Below are 22,239 nucleotides of genomic sequence, written 5' to 3'. Positions count from 1 at the left end.
GGACCACAACAGAAGTGTAGACACACAATGTCCAGTACACTGAAATTGCACATCTGAGCTCTTCCTGTTGCAACAATAACAAGCTTTATGACACCCAGAAGCCTCTTTTAACCTTCTGAGACCTCAATCTGTTTAAATATGAAGTCATGGCAACAGAATAGATTTGTGATTCCCAAATAAAACTGATGAACAGAATCACCTTCAGTTTTATTTTTTTTTTCTTTTAATTTTAGATTCCTGGACTCCACCCCAGACTTAATGAATCTGGCAACCACATCTAGGGAATTTCCTTACGCCAACGATTACTTTACAAAATAGAGACAGCCAAGGAACAAGTAGTTTGGTGCTACAGAAAAATAGGAATTCTTAATGTTTACCTAATATCAAAAATATAGAGTTGAATGAAAAATAATACATATAAATAAAATACTGTGTATTGAGACTAAAATGCCATTAGGGAAGTTACATTAAGTTATATTACATTCCTAGGTAGGAACAGTGAGATTTTAAACACACACACACACACACACACACACACACACACACACACACACACTCACACGTTATGACCAGCAGATCCTGGAAATCTGTCATTTTTGTCTGTTTTCAAATGATTCTGAATATTAGAGATATAAAAGAAAGATTGGGTTCTTCCTGGTAACATACTTTATGTCACGTAAAGCTCTAACTGCTACCACTAGTCTATTGTTTCCTTTTATGAAAGTGATAAATATTAAATAATTGACAACAATCAAGGTGAAAATGTCCTTCATTTGAACTTCAGATATGGCAGTCATTCCAGATTTTTAAAAACTGCCTTGACAAAGAGACAAGGAGTAGGATCTCAAACCATTTGTTTCATATTGCTTTTCACTAGGTGAGACACTTTCTTCATGAACTCCCCGAATGCTTTGTACTCTAAGAAGTCTCCGTGGACAATCTGCGGCCAAATCAAGCCTCCATGTTGCAAGCCAGCCAACAAATGAGCTTTGTATTTAGTCTGTCAATCAGGACTGTCTCCCTATTCAAGGCTGTATGATGTTTTCTTTTACATGTTTCCGTTGAATTTATGGAGTATTTACTGAGCACCTGTTATGTGTTTAGAAACACATACAGAAAATAAAATCATTACATCTGTTCTCACGAAGGTGGGAGAAGATGTAGAAAAAACGAAGCCTCCACACTCGTGTATCGTCATGAGGAAAAAAATGATTAAAATAGGTTACAAGGGTTTTTGAAGGAGGGAGAAATGGTAGTGAGAGCAATCTAGAAAGTCTACATGATGAGAAGATAGTGCTTTGAGTGAGTAGAATTTGGTTATGCTGAAGGGGGTAAGGAAATACAGATGTTGACATTTCATAGGTACAACCAAATCTGTCAAGGACTTTTCAAGCCCTCTAAGCGAACCCCTAATATCAACCATACATTCTGCCACCAGCCACTTTTATCATCGTGCATCTTCTACATGTCGTATTTTATTGGTTTTCCTCTGTTCCTCAATTTTATATAAATCAATACAAAATCTATGTAATCTTTTTCTTCTTCTATCTAGCACTTTGATCAGAAGTTCAATGCTTTTGGGGAGCCTGGGTGGCTCAGTCGGTTAAGCATCCGCCTTCAGCTCAGGTCTATGATTTCATGGTTTGTGAGTTCGAGCCCCCATCGGGCTCTGTGCTGACAGCTCAGAGCCTGGAGCCTGCTTCGGATTCTGTGTCTCCTTCTCTCTCTGCCCCTCCCCCACTTGTGCTCTGTCTCTCTGTCTCTCTCTCTCTCTCTCTCTCTCTCAAAAATAAGTAAATAAATAAAACTTTCTGAAGGTTAAAAAAAAGGAATTCAATGCTTTTGTTTGCTTCTATGACCACTTTTTAACATTCGACATAAATTCTTGAGCTTCTTAGATGTGTTAGTGTAATCTTAGTTTTCAAGCGAGTCTTAAGTACCTGTTACCCTAATGCCTATATTTAATCATCATTCCTTTTCCAAAAATAGGAGAACTGTATGACAAATTATTTTCTTCCTTACTTGGCCAGCTTTAAATTTTCATCAAATTGGCATCATATGGTATAGCAATTCATCCAAGTATGCTGTTTGCTCTAATTCATATAGTCTCCTCAAAACACTAAAATGTTTCATTATAATTTTGAAACTACAAGTTCTAGGTAATTGCATATTCTCCCTTTAAAACTCTACAGTTTTCACTTTTTTCCCCTCAGAACTCCTGGTCAAATGTGTGTTTTTCATGAAAGTCCTACCCAGATTAATGCTGCAACTTTCCCGAACTAAATTCAGTCTCAAGACACAGTATTTATTATCTAAGTAACATTTTTTTTCACGGAAACATGTCTGTACTTCTGACATTACATAAATATTAGGAATCCACATATTTCTGTAGCACAAGAACAAATGTTGTTTCCAAAATGTAAGGTAAATATTGGTACAGGTACATGTCCCAGATAGGGCTGACAGAAAAAAAAATACTAGATACATCGATAAATTTGAATTTCAAATAAATAATGAATAACTTTTAGTATAATTATACATATGTGGGTCATACCTATATGGAAACTATATTAATCATTTACTTCGAAATCAAAGGCAACTGGGGCTCTGGTATTTTTCCGTGCTATGTTTGACGAAACAACCAGAAAACTATTCCCAAGGCTGCATTAGGCTTCCCCAAAGGTTTCTGCTTCATGTTTTTCTTCTGTCCTCTTTCCCTCACATCCTTCCCTTTGCTACTTTGCTTAGTCCTTTCTATTTATATTGTCACCCCTGCAGTGTCTTTGGTACATACGCTCCCTGTCTCCGGTTTGTCACTGGACATATTTGTGCTTGTCCTCTGAAGCCTTTTATCGTGTCCTCTGGAACTCTGGAATCTTCTGTTGCTCTCCAGTCCACTCACGATCAAGTCCAAATTTCTCAGCTTAATTTCCAGGCACCTTGTCACCAGGGGACATGTTTCTCTTCAACTGCTGTTCCACTGATTCTCCAAGTTAGTGCCTCACTCCAAATATGTCTATCTCCATCACTTTGGCCATGCTACTTCTGTGTCTTATATATCTTCCCTCTTCTCCTGTGATTACCCTGTCAAGCTCTCACGCAAAGTTCATCTCTTGGATGCTCTCCTCTACTTTCTCATCCTCTTTGCAATTACTCTTCTATCGGAGTTACCCTGTTTACAACCACTTTAAGATGCAATCATATACAGCATTTCATTTTTTAAAGCAATGAAAATATGAATATTTTTGACGTCAGTAAATAGGTCCTGGGTTTTTTTTTTTTTTTTGAGTGCTAATCAAATTGCAGGCATTCAATAAGCATGTTTGGAATTGAATGATAATGACCTCTTAGAATAAACTGTGTCAATTTCCACCGAGAAGGAAACGATTGAACTAGTGTGGGAGGGTATGGGCACAGCCATTTCCCCTGCTTTGCGTATCTGCTGTGCTGAATGAAAGTTGCATTCAGTAATAATCAAAGGGGAGTTTAAAAGTGAAAACAAGTCATCAGGATTTAATCATCCAGCTCAGAGTGAAAGGGATAAGGCCCTGAGATGCTCTAAAACAGTATTTTTGCAGGGTTCACTTTAGTGCTTGGAAGTCTAATGGTATCTCCTCTTTGTTCTGATTGCTCATCTTTTTAGCACCCGCCTGACTCTCCACTGCAGGTTCAGATTCCTACAACCAGTTTCCTGGCCATTGCAAGAAGTTATTGCATTACGTTTGAGACTAGATCAGTGGAGGTCAAAGTTCAGAATACTTGACGGGAGGTGTGACATTAGGAAAATGGGCATTTCAGTAATCATTCTGAACTTGATATGGAGCAAATAATAAGGCAGAGACACCTTTGATCTACTGACTGGGGCCCAGACGTGGCCTGGTATTTTTTGCTAGTGCTATATCTCTAGAGTTCATATAAATCAATTTACAAGAACATTATTTATTCCTCTCTCCAAGACGATTTGCCAGAATGAGGTCAGAGAGAAAGATTAATATGACACCTAATACTGCAGCAAGAAGAAAACTGTTTTACAATTAGGGTCAAATCTTAAAGAGGCAGGTGTTTTTCCTTTGCCAGAAAATATTAAATTCACAGTCTTGCATTAAGGAACCTGGGAGATCCTATTTTAGTGTGCCCAGCAGCAGTGACACATACACAGGCCGTGGGTATTTGAAATCCTGGCTCGAATATTTCTTTAACTGCTCGGACCCTCAGTTTTATCATCTGAAAATAACAGGGGTTAGTGAGGATTAAAGCTAAAAATATGTGGGTGATAGAGTCCCTCTGCTCAGAGTGGCCCCTTGATAAATGGGTACACTTGACCCTACCCCTTATGTTTACTCTATGCCTAAGAAACCAAGGCTGGGATGTAGGTGGAAGTTTGTACAATACTTTTATGCTGTAAATGTCTTTCGAGTCTATTGTCTCATGTATTTAAGGAAAAACATACTCCACTGAGAAGCAAACATTATATGATTATCCTTGCATTTTTAGAGAAAGAAATGAATCACAGAAAAACTGTAAGATACAATGGAAAGTTTCCTAGACAAGAATCAGGAAAGCTGGTTAAATTTCCAGCTTAGCCACTAACAACTTGATGGCCTCGAGCACTTTAGCCCTCTTGTGTGGAAAGTAAACTGCTGAAGTAGATGTTCACTGATGTCTGACATAACTCTCAAAGTCTGTAATGCAGCCCAGACAGAGACAACATTATAAACAGAATGTGGTGTTTTTTTTTCTGGTTATTAAGTGGTATGGCTTTCCTCACTTGATCACATGGCTTCTTTTGCAATTATTTGAAGCATTGATTCTCTACATTTACATGAAGAAATATAAATTTCTTTGCCCTTTAAAATCCAACTGCCAAATGTGTGTGTCTTACAGTAAATGTTGCTCAACCATCAATGATTTGTTGTAACTGCGTGGGGGACACACATAAATCAAAAACGCATTTAGAGCTCAGTCCAAATTATAAATTCAATAACCTGGTGCAAATTATAAATCAACTAACTGACTACTGTGCAATTGTCAATCAATTGAAATAGATTAATACCCTCAACCGAAGTGACTTGAGGAACTAGAGAAGTTATGGGAACAAGATTGCAGCTGTAATGAGAAAAGCTCTTCCTAGAGCTTGCCCAACGTTTCTGTGCACCGAGTAAAAGGAATAGGGAAATGGATGGAACACACACCGTGGGCTCTATTCACACTGTCTCTTTGTTCTCAAGACTGCCCTGTGCAGAAGTTGCTCTTATCATTATTTTACAGATGATGGGCTGAAGACAGAGGTAAAGGGGTTCACCCCGTGTCATATGCTACTAGAACACAGAGCATGACCCAGGCGACCTGGTGAGGCTTTGTCCAGGCACTGATCTCTGAACAGTTGCATGGTACTACCCACCCCTGGTGTAATTCTAAGCAGAGGGAGATGACTGATGGATGGGATTTCAGAGTCAAATGATCTTCGGCTGAAAACCATTTGGGGGGCTAGAGAATATAAAGATTTCACGAAAGCCAAAGTATGTTGGATTTATTTCCTTCAATGACAAAAATGTTGTGTGTGTGCAAATGCATTATTGCATCTTATCAGGATGTGCATTGCACCTGTATAGTCTCCATCCCTTAATACAACTACAAGATTACAAAATATTGCAGCATTAGGTGCTTTGATTTTTTTTTTACTATTTTTTATAATGACTTCTCTGAGCCACTTATAATCATTAACTTCTGCCCTCTCCAGACACAAGGAATGTGTGGTCGTGTCATGGGGCTTTGTGAGGACTGGAAAGGGAAAAATAAAAGTGTTTTGCCAATAGCTCAGCATTCTGTTTCCATAGATCATACATTAGGTTAAAATAATTGGATTTCATCTTATAACAAGGGAAAATGAGTACCGAGTGCAAGACGGCTCTGAGAGCGATCTTCGCGTGTTTTATCTTATCTGACTCGCCCAACACCGGGGAAGTTCTTATTATCAAGATTTCTTTAGCAGGAGTGAGCTCTGTGGAGTTGCATGGGAAATATAATGAACACGTGTGGCTTCTCTTGCAGAACCTCCGGTGACTTTATTGATCTAAGATTCTAGCTTCTGTGAGGAGAAAATATAAAATCTCCAGCACTTCCCATAGAAGTGTGATTCCACAAAAACGTCCACAGGTTAAGCCCCTCACCAAACTCCTCTAACTTCTGCCATTTTCCGCAGTTCACCGACCTCTCAGTACTATGAGAACCCTAACCACCCCAAGAGGGTCAACCGTGTCTCTGGAGAGATGAGGGAACACGTCTAGAGATTTGCCCCACACATCACCATCCATCATCCCTCCCCCAGAGCATTTACCATTGGTGCTTTCATAGCATCTCTGGCCACGAAGTCTCCGATGCTTCAATTCGGATCAAGGTAGCCAGAAGCCCTGAGCTCAGAACCATGGGGAACCATCACTAGTCACAGGCACTAAAGTCAGTGATCTGCTGCTTAACAAGCAGGTAGATAATACCCCATGAAGACAGGAGACCATATAAATGTGCTGCAGGAAAGAGAATTCTGGATATTATAAGAAAATATGAAGCACTAGTAAACATGATACTCCAAAGTCATAAAGGGAAGGGAATACAAGCAATACAGATATTTGAGATACGCGTGGCAACTCCCTCACACCTAAAGTTACTACAGTTCTTGTCAGTCCTCTTAAGTGACTGTTACGAAATCAGTGTAAGAACGGATATTATTTTTCTCATTCCGCTTTTGAGAAACCTGAGGTACAAAGAGATTAAGTAACTTTTGCAGGTTGCATGACTAGAAAATGAGGTAAACTGATCCAGGTATATCCAAATGCAGAGTCCCTTTCAGTATGGTATGACTGTTCTGGAAACAATGTAAATAAACATCTCAAAAAAGTAGCCAAAAATTACCTGGAGCAAATTCCAGGGAGGCAGGTGTAGCTTACCAATCTCTATCCCAACTATTTTTTTTTTAATTTTTAAACATTTATTCATTTTTGAGAGATGGAGAGAGACACAGCGTGAGTCAGGGAGGGGCAGATGGGGAGGGAGACACAGAATCCAAAGGAGGCTCCAGGCTCTGACCTGTCAGCACAGAGCTTGACACAGGGCTCAAAACCACGGACCAGGAGACCATGGCCTGAGCTGAAGTCAGACGCTTAACCCCCTGAGCCACCGAAGACACCTCATCTTCAACTATTTTTTAAAACTCTATTATGTAGGGGTGCCTGGGTGGCTCAGTGGGTTAGGTGTCCAACTTCAGCTCAGGTCATGATCTCACAGCTCGTGAGTTCGAGCCCTGCGTCGGGCTCTGTGCTGACAGCCCAGAGCCTGGAGCCTGCTTTGGATTCTGTGTCTCCCTCTCTCTCTCTACCCCTCCTCGGCTCATGCTTGTCTCTGTCTCAAACATAAATAAACATTTAAAAAAAAATTTAAAAAAACCCTCTATTATGTAATATTTCACATGATAGATTTCCACAGTTTAATGAATAATAATAGTCATAGATGATTAGGAAATAGAAAATTACCTTTACTTTGGAACATGCCCCTCCTCAAGGTAAGTGCTGTCCTGAATTTAATATTAATGATTTTCTTGATTTTTAAATTAAAAAGAATGTTTAATTGTGGGAAACTACACATAAGATTTACCAACTTGACCCATTTAAGTGCACAGTTCAGTAAGGTTAAGTTCATTCATGTTGTGCCAACAATTTCCAAACTCCTTTCATCTTATGAAATTGAAACTGTGTGCATGTTTGCATACGTACATAGTCTTTTGACCCAGGACCATCTATTATTGAAAAGCCCATTACTTCATTGATTGGCCATGTGATCTAGCTCTGTTATCAATTATTCCTGGACTCTCACTGTGTTGATCTGTTTCCCTGCTCTCAAATCTGTTTCAGTAGTCTATTTGTCAATTCCCCTAAAAATATCTCACTGTCTTATTGACTAAAACCTTTGAAAACTTTTGTAGTCTTTAAGAGAAATCCCCCAAATTTTGTTTTTATCCTATGGGTTCCTCAGATACTTGGCTGTTTGCTTTTCTACATAGATCTAGGAATGAACATGTGAATTTTCAGCACCCTTGTCAGCCTCAAAATTACAAATAAAATTGTTGGGACATTAAATAAAATGCATTATCTGTAGATGAACTTGGGGAGAATTATATTGTTATGATATGGAATATACCCATCTATGTATGACCTTCTGTTTCTTAATCTTTTAAAGCCTTTTTCATAAAATAGAATTTTAGCTTTTCTATAAAGGTATTAACATCTTTTTTCAAAAAATTTTTTTCAGGTAATTTAAATCATCTATTATTTTTTTTCACCACATAAGATTTATTATTCCAAAGGCATTCTGTCCAAAAAGAAATGTCTACCTATCACTTGTTCCTTCCCCCTTTGTGGGGGAAAGTCCACCAGAGGCCATTAACCCAAACAAACTTCTTAGTGCTTTTATTTTACTTTTTTGGGGGGTGGGCATTTGCGTTTCTGAAATGGAAAAAAAAAACAAAACACAACTGGGTGTCCCATTTGATGTCCCCACCCCCACAATCTATTATTATTTTAAATGGCACCTTTTTCATTAGAGTTTCTGGCTTAGCTTATCTTTTTTCTTCTACATAAAAATGCAATTTTTAGTATATTGATTTTGCATCCAGCAATCATGGTAAGCTTTTACTAATTAAAAAAATATTTCAATATTTCTTTGTGTTTCTCCATAAACAATTCTATCACTTGCATATAATTCATTAGATTCTTCTCTCTGAAGCCATATTTGATTGTATCATGTTATATTTTCTCTATATCATTATTGTATTCCTCTGTAAGTCAATACAATGTTAAATAGAAGGGTCGAAGCATTATTTGTCTTCTTGATGACCAAAAGGAGGCTGCTCTATTTTCCCATTAGTTATCATATTTGCTCTAGTTTGTTATAGATTCTTTTATCAAACTAAGAAACTTCCCTTGTTTTATTAAATTGCTAAATTTTTAACTTCTAAATTCATTTTGAATTTGTTGGACACTTCTCTATTTTAGGATGATCATTTGACTTTTTCACCTAATCATTTAATGTGGTTGATTACATAAATTGACTATCCAGTACTAAATCAAAGTTAACCCAAAGTGGTCAGGAGGTACTTCCTTTTTTTATGGTAGGTAATTTGGTTTATTTACTTTTTTGGTTTAGGTTTTGTAACTCATCCTGAGTTGGATTAATCCATTTTGTTCCTTTATTGTACTGTCCTATTTAAATTTTGCTCAAGGTTATCTTAGCTTTTTAAAACAAACTGGAGAATGTTTCCCCCTTTTCTACCATCTGGAATAACTTATTTAGGATTTTAATTTTAACTTTCAAGAATGGCTCATAGAAATAACATTTCTTAGCCTTATGATTTCCTTGAGATAACATTTTGAAATAATGAATTTTATTGGTAGCTAGAGATTGTGTGTTTTCTATTTTATCTAGAATCAGTTTAGACAAGTCTTATTTTACCAGGCTTTAATTTTTTCTCATAATTACATTTATTGGTATACATTGTAACTTTTTTGACTTTTCTCTCTCTGCAACATCTGTAGCTACTATCTTTTACAGAATAAAATGTAGCTGTGTTCTTTCTCTCTTTTTTATTAATATTTTCACCTCTTTTATTAATCTTTTCAAAGTACTAGCATAACATTTGGTTGGTTTTCTCTATGCTGTTTTTTTTTTTTATTCCTATTATTTTTATTTTCCATTTTAGCCAGTTTTTTCCTATCTGTTCCCCTAATATCATAATATGACATATCACCTGATTAACTATAAGCCATTTTAAGGGTAAGTATTTAATGCTAAATATTTCCCTGTATAAAATGGTTTGGCTTTATCCATGAGATTTAATAAATGATCATTTATATATATTTATTTCTAAGTATTTTCTATTGACAATTGTGTTTCATCTTTGATTCATGAGGTGTTTGGAAATTTGTGTGCTTTTTATTGAACCAACCTGAATAGATTTTTTAATGGGAGATTTTTATCTATTTACATTTATTGTGATTGGTAACATATTGAAACATATATCTCTTATGATATATGATCATCTCTTATGATATATGTTTCTTTTTGTCCTATTTTTTTCTGTTTCTCATTTCATTTTCATTTTACTTTGTTTAGGGTAAAATTATTTTTCTTGTATGATTAAATGTTTACACCATCACTGGAACTTAATCTATTAAATGGTTATTTTATTTCAGTTTAATATTCACATTACATATGATGAAATGTTAATCAACCTTTTACTCTCCTCCTTAAAAATACAAGAAATTTAGAATGTTTTAAATTTTATTATAGTCCTTCCTACTTTCAAACTATGTTTTATGCCTGCTGTTATCAATACTATGATTTAGACATAATTTATTATTTTATATAACCAAAATTCATTAATGCTTGCTCAGACTTTTTACTTATCATTTCTTTTGTTCGCCATTTCTCGTGTCTCTGATTCTCCTTTTATGATCTCATTTCTTAATGTATTCTTTGTATTTTTTAAATGAACAATTAATGGTAAACTTAATTACCGTTTGTTTTCTGAAAATGTCTTGGTAATTTTATTCCATATGAAATTCTAGGTTGACTTGCATTATCTAATTATTGAAGATACTAGTCCTTTATCTGCTGGTTTTCATTTTTGCTAATGAGAGTTCTATTTTTAGTCCAAACTCAGAGATTCATATGAGAATTTTTATTCTAGCACACACATCTATTTCCCTGAATTGCACAAAAATATATTCCAGTATTATTTACCTTATATCTTTTATCACCCTTAGAGTTAGGATACATTCTATTTTCCTGTGAATAGCTCTCTACATTTATAATGTAAGTCATAGCTCTCCAGTACTTTCCCATTCTGTATCCCACCTGTTACCTTGGGCAACAAGCAAAAATATGTTCTATAAACATAGATTTTTCTTCATTCCCTAAGTCCCAGATATCAGGCCTTCTTTATTTTACCAATAACATAGTTTCATTTCCTGATCCTCCTCCTTCAAAACTTTATCTATGAAAAACAGTAATCTTAACTGTGCAGTGCGAATGTATACATATGTATATATATACACACCATAAGCACACAATATACACACGCTATATATGTGTACACATATGGACACATACACACACAAATACCACATTATCAAAGTACAGAAAATTTATCACATGCCAGCAGCTACCTTAATAGTTAATACTCCACAAACATAAATGCTATTCTTATTTCTATTTGCTTGGTTTTGAATTTCTCATAATGGAAAGATACTAATGATACGAAACACTCTTTGAATCTGGCTTCTTCATTCAACAATCTGTGTTATAAAATCCATTCATACTGTTATGTGTAGCAAAATTTAATTTCTGTAGAGTATTCCATTGTATGAATATATTATAGTCTATCAATTCTGTTGGTGTATGTTTGATTTCCATTGTTTTGTTATTACAGATAAACATGCTATGGACATTCTTGTACATGTTTTTTGGTGGGCATATGCATTTATGTGGTGGGAGGTGGTGTATAACTAAGAGAGTAATTGCTGGTCATAGAAATATGTATATTTAGCTCTGATTGACTCTCTCCAGCAATGTGAGTTCCAGCTGCTCAACATCTTTGAAAATACTTGGCATTTTTAGTTATTATACTTTTAGTCATTTTGCCTCTGAGCCTCATTTCTAACATGGTGTTGTGAGGTTTTGTTTTTCTTGTGAGGCAATATACCTGTTTTTCTAACTGTAACCAATCAGTAGATAGTAGGCAAACCTTGGTCTCTGAATTTTATGTGTATGCCTCATATGTGCTTCATATGGTGATTTTTATATACATATAAATATATATACATACATAAATAATATATGTGTGTATATATATATATTGATTCTATGTAAGTACAAATGCATTGAAAAAAGTGGATTAAATGATGTAACTACTTTGTTAATCACTGTAATTTTGCATACCAAATAAAAGCCCAGCTGCAACACAGACCAAATTTTAAAAATGTCAATTTTAATTAATATGCAGTGTCTAACTATAAGCAAGAGAGTGAAAAGGCACTATAGGGTATAACCATAAAGTGAGGCTGAAGGAGACTCTCTTTCCTTGGAACTTACACTCCAAGATAGGGAGTTAGAACTAAATGTGAGTAACTCTAGTAAATGTCAAAGAAATCAAGAATTCAAAAAGAGTCATACAAATATAAGCTGCCATTGTAAAAGGGCTCAACCAAAGTAGATGCTTTAGTTGTAATCCTAGGAATCAGAAAAGAATGATAAAGAATATGTTTTTTTCTTGAGGGAAACAAAGGATTTCAATTAGTAGAAATAAGTTAGACAATTTTCTGAGTAGAAGGAAGAGCATTAAAAATATGTCACTGTGTTAGGAAAGTCCATGGATTGACTGACTGACTGACTGATGGACTGATTGATTGAAAGTAGAAAGATCTATGCCATTTGATAGAAATGGAGAGTTTTGGAAGACTAGAACAGCCTCTTGCAAAGAGATGGGATGTTCACGGAATAAATAGTAAAAAAAGTAAATAGAAGAACGAATGACTAAATGAATAATTGTATTAGTGAGTGAAGAAAAAAATCAATTAATAAAAGGTTTTTGGGTACAGTTTCCATTTCTATCCCACTGCTTCATGTCTTGTGAGTGAAACACTGAATGCCCCTTACCCCTCTTTTTCTACTATCTTCTTAAGGATGTTTGTATATTGAAGAGTCTTGGAAAATTGAGATCTCAGAAAAACAAAGGACAGATTTACTTACAGTCCAGTAAAACAAGGTATCTCTTTTCAGGGCAATGAGCAAGTCTGCTTGTGGGCAGTCAGGAAAAAAAGTTTGGATTTCCTAAGTTCAGGGTTCCTCAGCTGTAATGCATAACCATGTGCATGCAATACATCTATACCTTCACATTGAATTTGTGGGTCTTGAGAGGCGAGGGTACTGCAAACATGATACTCATGTGCCTACTGTGCCAAGAGTAAGCAGTTCTGCAGTTCCTTTATCTCCATCTCAGGATTCTAGTGTCTTCCACCAACATCCCTGTGACTTTAACAAACTAGCTTGTTAGCTTCTAAGCAATATAAAACCTCAGACTCTTTATGACATCAGTAAAAGGACAGTCTCTTTAGTAAATGGTGTTAGCAAAACTGGACATTTATATGCGGAAGAATGAAGCTGGACCCTTATCTCTCATACACGAAATTCAACAAAAAATGGATTAAAGACTTATACACAAGCCTGAAACCTTAAAATTACTAGAAAACAACATAGGGAAAAGGATTCTTGCATTGGTCTAGGCTTGCTTTTTCAGATAAACACCAAAGGCACAGGCAACAAAAGACAAAATAGAAAAGTGAGCTTGCATCAAACTAAAAACTCTCTGCAAAGCAAAGGAAATAATCAACAGAGTGAAAAGACAATCCATGGGAGAAATGGAGAAAATCATGGAAACATGAGGGAAAATATTTGCAAACCACCTATCTGATAAGAAGTTAACATCCAAGATGGCGGTGTAGGAGGATGCTGGGCTCACCACGCGTCCTGCTGATCACTTAGATTCCACCTACACCTGCCTAAATAACCCAGAAAACCGCCAGAGGATTAGCAGAACGGAGTCTCCAGAGCCAAGTGTAGACGAGAGGCCCACGGAAGAGGGTAGGAAGGGCGGCGAGGCAGTGCGCTCTGCACGGACTGGCGGGAGGGAGCCGGGGCGGAGGGGCAGCCTGCCGGCCAAGCAGAGCCCCCGAGTCTGGCTGGCAAAAGCGGAGGGGCCGGGCGGACTGTGTTCCGACAGCAAGCGCGACTTAGTGTCTGGGAGGTCATAAGTTAACAGCTCTGCTCGGAAAGCGGGAAGGCTGGAGGACAAAGGGAGGGAGAGCTGCTGAGCCCCCGGACGGCAGAGCTCAGCTTGGCGGGGAACAAAGGCGCCAGCGCCATCTCCCCCACCCATCCCCCAGCCAAAATCCCAAAGGGAACCAGTTCCTGCCAGGGAACTTGCTCGCTCCGAGCAAACACCCAACGCTGTGCTTCTGCAGGGCCAACCCTCCGGCAGCGGGTCTGACTCCCTCCCACTGCCACAGGGCCCCTCCTGAAGTGGATCACCTAAGGAGAAGCGAGCTAAGCCTGCCCCTCCTCCCCCCGTGCACCTTGCCTACCCACCCCAGCTAATACGCCAGATCCCCAGCACCACAAGCCTGGCAGTGTGCAAGTAGCCCAGACGGCCACGCCACCCCACAGTGAATCCCGTCCCTAGGAGAGGGGAAGAGAAGGCACACACCAGTTTGACTGTGGCCCCAGCGGTGGGCTGGGGGCAGACATCAGGTCGGACTGCGGCCCGCCCACCAACTCCAGTTATACACCACAGCACAGGGGAAGTGCCCTTCAGGTCCGCACCACTCCAGGGACTATCCAAAATGACCAAACGGAAGAATTCCCCTCAAAAAATCTCTAGGAAATAACAACAGCCAATGAACTGATCAAAAAGTATTTAAATAATATAACAGAAAGTGAATTTAAAATAATAGTCATAAAATTAATTGCTGGGCTTGAAAACAGTATAGAGGACAGCAGAGACTCTCTTGCTACAGAGATCAAGGGACTAAGGAACAGTCAGGAGGAGCTGAAAAACGCTTTAAACGAAACGCAAAATAAAATGGAAACGACGACGGCTCAGATTGAAGAGGCAGAGGAGAGAATAGGTGAACTAGAAGATAAAGTTATGGAAAAAGAGGAAGCTGAGAGAAAGAGAGATAAAAAAATCCAGGAGTATGAGGGGAAAATTAGAGAACTAAGTGATACACTAAAAAGAAATAATATACGCATAATTGGTATCCCAGAGGAGGAAGAGAGAGGGAAAGGTGCTGAAGGTGTACTTGAAGAAATAATAGCTGAGAACTTCCCTGAACTGGGGAAGGAAAAAGGCATTGAAATCCAAGAGGCACAGAGAACTCCCTTCAGATGTAACTTGAATCAATCTTCTGCACGACATATCATAGTCAAACTGGCAAAATACAAGGATAAAGAGAAAATTCTGAAAGCAGCAAGGGATAAACGTGCCCTCACATAGAAAGGGAGACCTATAAGACTCGTGACTGATCTCTCTTTTGAAACTTGGCAGGCCAGAAAGGATTGGCACGAAATCTTCAATGTGTTGAACAGAAAAACTATGCAGCCGAGAATCCTTTATCCAGCAAGTCTGTCATTTAGAATAGAAGGAGAGATAAAGGTCTTCCCAAACAAACAAAAACTGAAGGAATTTGTCACCACTAAACCAGCCCTACAAGAGATCCTAAGGGGGATCCTGTGAGACAAAGTACCAGAGACATCACTACAAGCATGAAACCTACAGACATCACAATGACTCTAAACACATATCTTTCAATAATAACACTGAATGTAAATGGACTAAATGCGCCAACCAAAAGACATAGGGTATCAGAATGGATAAAAAAACAAGACCCATCTATTTGCTGTCTACAAGAGACTCATTTTAGATCTGAGGACACCTTTAGATTGAGAGTGAGGGGATGGAGAACTATTTATCATGCTACTAGAAGCCAAAAGAAAGCTGGAGTAGCCATACTTATATCAGACAAACTAGACTTTAAATTAAAGGCTGTAACAAGAGATGAAGAAGGGCATTATATAATAATTACAGGGTCTATCCATCAGGAAGAGCTAACAATTATAAATGTCTATGCGCCGAATACCGGAGCCCCCAGATATATAAAACAATTACTCATAAACATAAGCAACCTTATTGATAAGAATGTGGTCATTGCAGGGGACTTTAACACCCCACTTACAGAAATGGATAGATCATCTAGACACACGGTCAATAAAGAAACAAGGGCCCTGAATGATACATTGGATCAGATGGACTTGACAGATAAATTTAGAACTCTGCATCCCAAAGCAACAGAATATACTTTCTTCTCGAGTGCACATGGAACATTCTCCAAGATAGATCATATACTGGGTCACAAAATAGCCCTTCATAAGTTTACAAGAATTGAAATTATACCATGCATACTTTCAGACCACAATGCTATGAAGCTTGAAATCAACCACAGGAAAAAGTCTGGAAAACCTCCAAAAGCATGGAGGTTAAAGAACACCCTACTAACGAATGAGTGGGTCAACCAGGCAATTAGAGAAGAAATTTAAAAATATATGGAAACAAACGAAAATGAAAATACAACAATCCAAACGCTTTGGGACACAGCAAAGGCAGTCCTGAGAGGAAAATACATTGCAATCCAGGCCTATCTCAAGAAACAAGAAAAATCCCAAATACAAATCTAACAGCACACCTAAAGGAAATAGAAACAGAACAGCAAAGGCAGCCTAAACCCAGCAGAAGAAGAGAAATAATAAAGATCAGAGCAGAAATAAACAATATAGAATCTAAAAAAAACTGTAGAGCAGATCAATGAAACCAAGAGTTGGTTTTTTGAAAAAATAAACAAAATTGACAACTCTAGCCAGGGTTCTCAAAAAGAAAAGGGAGATGACCCAAATAGATAAAATCATGAATGAAAATGGAATGATTACAACCAATCCCTCAGAGATACAAACAATGATCAGGGAATACTACGAAAAACTATATGCCACCAAATTGGACAACCTGGAAGAAATGGACAAATTCCTAAACACCCACACTCTTCCAAAACTCAATCAGGAGGAAACAGAAAGCTTGAACAGACCCATAACCAGCGAAGAAATTGAATCGGTTATCAAAAATCTCCCAACAAATAAGAGTCCAGGACCAGATGGCTTCCCAGGGGAGTTCTACCAGACGTTTAAAGCAGAGATAATACCTATCCTTCTCAAGCTATTCCAAGAAATAGAAAGGGAAGGAAAACTTCCAGACTCATTCTATGAAGCCAGTATTACTTTGATTCCTAAACCAGACAGAGACCCAGTATAAAAAGAGAACTACAGGCCAATATCCCTGATGAGTATGGATGCAAAAATTCTCAATAAGATACTAGCAAATCGAATTCAACGGCATATAAAAAGAATCATTCACCATGATCAAGTGGGATTCATTCCTGGGATGCAGGGCTGGTTCAACATTCGCAAATCAATCAACGTGATACATCACATTAATAAAAGAAAAGATAAGAACCATATGATCCTGTCAATCGATGCAGAAAAGGCCTTTGACAAAATCCAGCACCCTTTCTTAATAAAAACCCTTGAGAAAGTCGGGATAGAATTGACAAACTTAAACATCTTAAAAGCCATTTATGAAAAGCCCACAGCTAACATCGTCCTCAATGGGGAAAAACTGAGAGCTTTTTCCCTGAGATCAGGAACACGACAGGGATGCCCACTCTCACCACTGTTGTTTAGCATAGTGCTGGAAGTTCTAGCATCAGCAATCAGACAACAAAAGGAAATCAAAGGCATCAAAATTGGCAAAAATGAAGTCAAGCTTTCACTTTTTGCAGATGACATGATATTATACATGGAAAATCCGATAGACTCCACCAAAAGTCTGCTAGAACTGATACATGAATTCAGCAAAGTTGCAGGATACAAAATCAATGTACAGAAATCAGTTGCATTCTTATACACTAACAATGAAGCAACAGAAAGACAAATAAAGAAACTGATCCCATTCACAATTGCACCAAGAAGCATAAAATACCTAGGAATAAATCTAACCAAAGATGTAAAATATCTGTATGCTGAAAACTATAGAAAGCTTATGAAGGTAATTGAAGAAGATATAAAGAAATGGAAAGACATTCCCTGCTCATGGATTGGAAGATTAAATATTGTCAAAATGTCAATACTACCCAAAGCTATCTACACATTCAATGCAATCCCAATCAAAATTGCACCAGCATTCTTCTGGAAGCTAGAACAAGCAATCCTAAAATTCATATGGAACCACAAAAGGCCCCGAATAGCCAAAGTAATTTTGAAGAAGAAGACCAAAGCAGGAGGCATCACAATCCCAGACTTTAGCCTCTACTACAAAGCTGTCATCATCAAGACAGCATGGTATTGGCACAAAAACAGACACATAGACCAATGGAATAGAATAGAAACCCCAGAACTAGACCCACAAACGTATGGCCAACTCATCTTTGACAAAGCAGGAAAGAACATCCAATGGAAAAAAGACAGTCTCTTTAACAAATGGTGCTGGGAGAACTGGACAGCAACATGCAGAAGGTTGAAACTAGACCACTTTCTCACACCATTCACAAAAATAAACTCAAAATGGATAAAGGACCTGAATGTGAGACAGGAAACCATCAAAACCTTAGAGGAGAAAGCAGGAAAAGACCTCTCTGACCTCAGCCGTAGCAACCTCTTACTCGACACATCCCCAAAGGCAAGGAAATTAAAAGCAAAAGTGAATTACTGGGACCTTATGAAGATAAAAAGCTACTGCACAGCAAAGGAAACAACCAACAAAACTAAAAGGCAACCAACGGAATGGGAAAAGATATTTGCAAATGACATATCGGACAAAGGGCTAGTATCCAAAATCTATAAAGAGCTCACCAAACTCCACACCCGAAAAACAAATAACCCAGTGAAGAAATGGGCAGAAAACATGAATAGACACTTCTCTAAAGAACACATCCGGATGGCCAACAGGCACAGGAAAAGATGTTCAACGTCGCTCCTTATCAGGGAAATACAAATCAAAACCACACTCAGATATCACCTCACGCCAGTCAGAGTGGCCAAAATGAACAAATCAGGAGACTATAGATGCTGGAGAGGATGTGGAGAAACGGGAACCCTCTTGCACTGTTGGTGGGAATGCAAATTGGTGCAGCCGCTCTGGAAAGCAGTGTGGAGGTTCCTCAGAAAATTAAAAATAGACCTACCCTATGACCCAGCAATAGCACTGCTAGGAATTTATCCAAGGGATACAGGAGTACTGATGCATAGGGGCACTTGTACCCCAATGTTTATAGCAGCACTCTCAACAATAGCCAAATTATGGAAAGAGCCTTAATGTCCATCAACTGACGAATGGATAAAGAAATTGTGGTTTATATACACAATGGAGTACTACATGGCAATGAGAAAGAACGAAATATGGCCCTTTGTAGCAATGTGGATGGAACTGGAGAGTGTGATGCTAAGTGAAATAAGCCATACAGAGAAAGACAGATACCATATGGTTTCACTCTTATGTGGATCCTGAGAAACTTAACAGAAACCCATAGGGGAGGGGAAGGAAAAAAAAAAAAGAGGTTAGAGTGGGAGAGAGCCAAAGCATAAGAGACTGTTAAAAACTGAGAACAAACTGAGGGTTGATGGGGGGTGGGAGGGAGGGGAGGGTGGGTGATGGGTATTGAGGAGGGCACCTTTTGGGATGAGCACTGGGTGTTGTATGGAAACCAATTTGACAATAAATTTCATATATTGAAAAAAATAATAAAATAAAATCTCATTACATTACTTCCATATGGAAAAAAAAAAGAAGTTAACATCCAAAAATAAACAAGGAACTCATACAACTCCATAGCAAAAAAATCTCAATAGCCAAATAATCTAAGTGAAAAAATGGGCAAATGATCTGAATAGACATTTCTTCAAAGAGGACATACAAATGGCTAATACATATGAAAAGACATTCAACATCACTAATCATTAGAGGAATGCAAATCAAATCACAATTACCTAGCACTTCACACCTATTAGAATGACAATTATCAAAAAGACAGAAAACAACAATGTTGGCAAAGATGTGGAGTAAAGAACCCTTGATACTGTTGATAGGAATGTAATCTGGGATAGCCATTATGGTAAAGGAGTATGGGCATTGCTCACAAAACTAAAAGTAGAATTCTCAAATGACCCCGCAGTCCCACTTCTGGATATATATCCAAAAGAAATGAAATGAGGAGATATTGGTGAAAGAGTACAAAGTTTCAGTTATGCAAATTAGTAAGTTCTGGATATCTAACGTACAGCAATAGGACTACAGCCAAAAATACTTAAAATTTGCTAAGAGGATAGATCTTAAGTGTTGTCACTACAAAAACAAAAAGAAAGAGAAAAGAAAATGGTAACCCATGCAAGGTGATGGCTATGTTAATTATCTTGTTCATAGTGATTATTTTACAATGTATACATATATCAAAACATGGAGTTGTATACCTAAAATATATACAGTTTTCATCTGTCAGTTATCCCTCTGAAGGGTGGGAAAACAAGAGATGTGTTATTAATATATATATATATTTGTATTTATATAATTTTTATATTTATATATTATGTAAATGAATATATATATATATATATATGTGTATATATATATATATATATACACATATATATATATTTTGGCTACAACATGGATGAATCTTGAATACATTATGTTATGTGAAATAAGCCAGTCACAAAAGGACTGAGGTTGCATGATTCCACTTATGTAAGGTTCCTGGAGCAGTTAAATTTATAGAAATAGAAAGAATTATGGTTTCCAGTGGCTGGGAGGAGATACAAATGGGAAGTTGGTGTCATGAGTACAAAGTTTCAATTGGGAAGATGAGAAAGTTCTGGAGACTGTGGTGATGGCTGCACAGCGATGTGAATGTACTCCATATCTCAGAACTGTACACATGAAAATGGCTAAAATGGAAGATTTTGTTATGTATATTTTATTGCAACAACACCACCAATAAAACACAAGACAAAAGCTGTATCAGGAGTTTATTTTTGGTGAACTTTGAGCGGGTGCACTAAATTTACCATTTAATTTACTTTTCAATTGTTTTAAAAAAGGAATATAATATTTTTATTAAGAAAAATATCCATACTTTTAAATACCTACTGTACTTCAAGTTATCCATTTAAACATACAAAGAAAAGGACACTGTAAATCCTCAGAATGAGGAAATCTGGATTCTAGATTCTTAGGTCGTTGTCTCAGGCTGGCTCATCATCGCACCTGCCTGGGTTTCAGTATCATCACCAGTAAAATGAGTCACAGGATGATTTCTAAGTCTCATTTAGCACTAATCGTTTTTTCTCATGCTCCATCTTCAATATTCAGCAATCTCTTACGCTTAAGGCAATAATTATTATTTCTAGTTTTGCCATTGGTCTACATTTTTAACAGATGTCATATAGCAGACTTTTAAACAAGACACTTTCTCCTAGACAAGAAACTATATATGTTGTACATAATTCCGTATTTGTAACCCTCTTAATTAGGAATAATTTATGTAATGTTCTTTTTATCAGAGGTTTATTGGATCAGTGGGGCTTTGGCCAGAAGAAATATATAAAATAAGGAATTATTGATGGATTACCATAAATTTATTTTTCTTGTGAGATTTCTCACACATAGAAGTAAATATAAGCTTAACAATTAGAAATATCTCTTTTTCTTTTTCTCTCCTCTGTCATCTCTTTCTGAATTTTTGGCATGAATAAGGGAAACATACAATCAGAAAAACTATTAACAATATATCCTCAGAAAAGAATCATAAATCATTTACCCAAATTTATTCCCTTGAAGTATAGCCTGCTGTTGCCCTTCTGGGACAACAACTATTTTAGTTATTTATTAGTAGTTATTAGTATTCTTCAACATTTTCCCATTGGGCATTTTATCCTAAAAGATACAAATGCTAACTCTACAAATCGAAAACTGTACAGAGAACACTTCATGCTCCATCTAAATATATTTGTCACTTATACAGAAGCTATAATCTCAAAAAAGGACACAGCAAGGTTCCCTAAATGTTAGTCCTTCATAGATGATTGCTCATAAATGAAGGCTATTTTAGAATGCTTTGTGCACCAGCATAACTTCAGACTACTTGGCTTCTCTCATAACAAAACAAGAAATGGTGACAAAGACAAGAAAAGAAAGAGCATTTCCACCTCATGGGCACAAGTAGGAAGTGGGATGATACACTTACACTTCAAGTAATTATGGATTGAGCATTATCCCCATAAATGAGACAAAATTCAGTGGCCATTTCCTGGAGTATGTATCACTTCCACCCCTTTTTCCTATTTCAATATCTACCAGAATACATACATGGATAGTGAAGGGCCATTCAGGATTTTGTGTGTCTATGTGTGCGTTTGCACATGTGTTACTGGATAGAGAAAAGGGGCGAGGGGAGATAATATGTTAAATTACAGTTTTCAGATTCTATATTTAGATGGTATTACATGCCATGGATAAATTTTAGAAAACATAACATCCCT

This window comes from Panthera leo, chromosome A2, assembly GCF_018350215.1.
Source record: "Panthera leo isolate Ple1 chromosome A2, P.leo_Ple1_pat1.1, whole genome shotgun sequence".
In the NCBI taxonomy this organism is placed as follows: Eukaryota; Metazoa; Chordata; class Mammalia; order Carnivora; family Felidae; genus Panthera; species Panthera leo.
The sequence above is the reverse complement of the archived record's forward strand: the minus strand, read 5'-3'. Positions refer to the sequence as shown.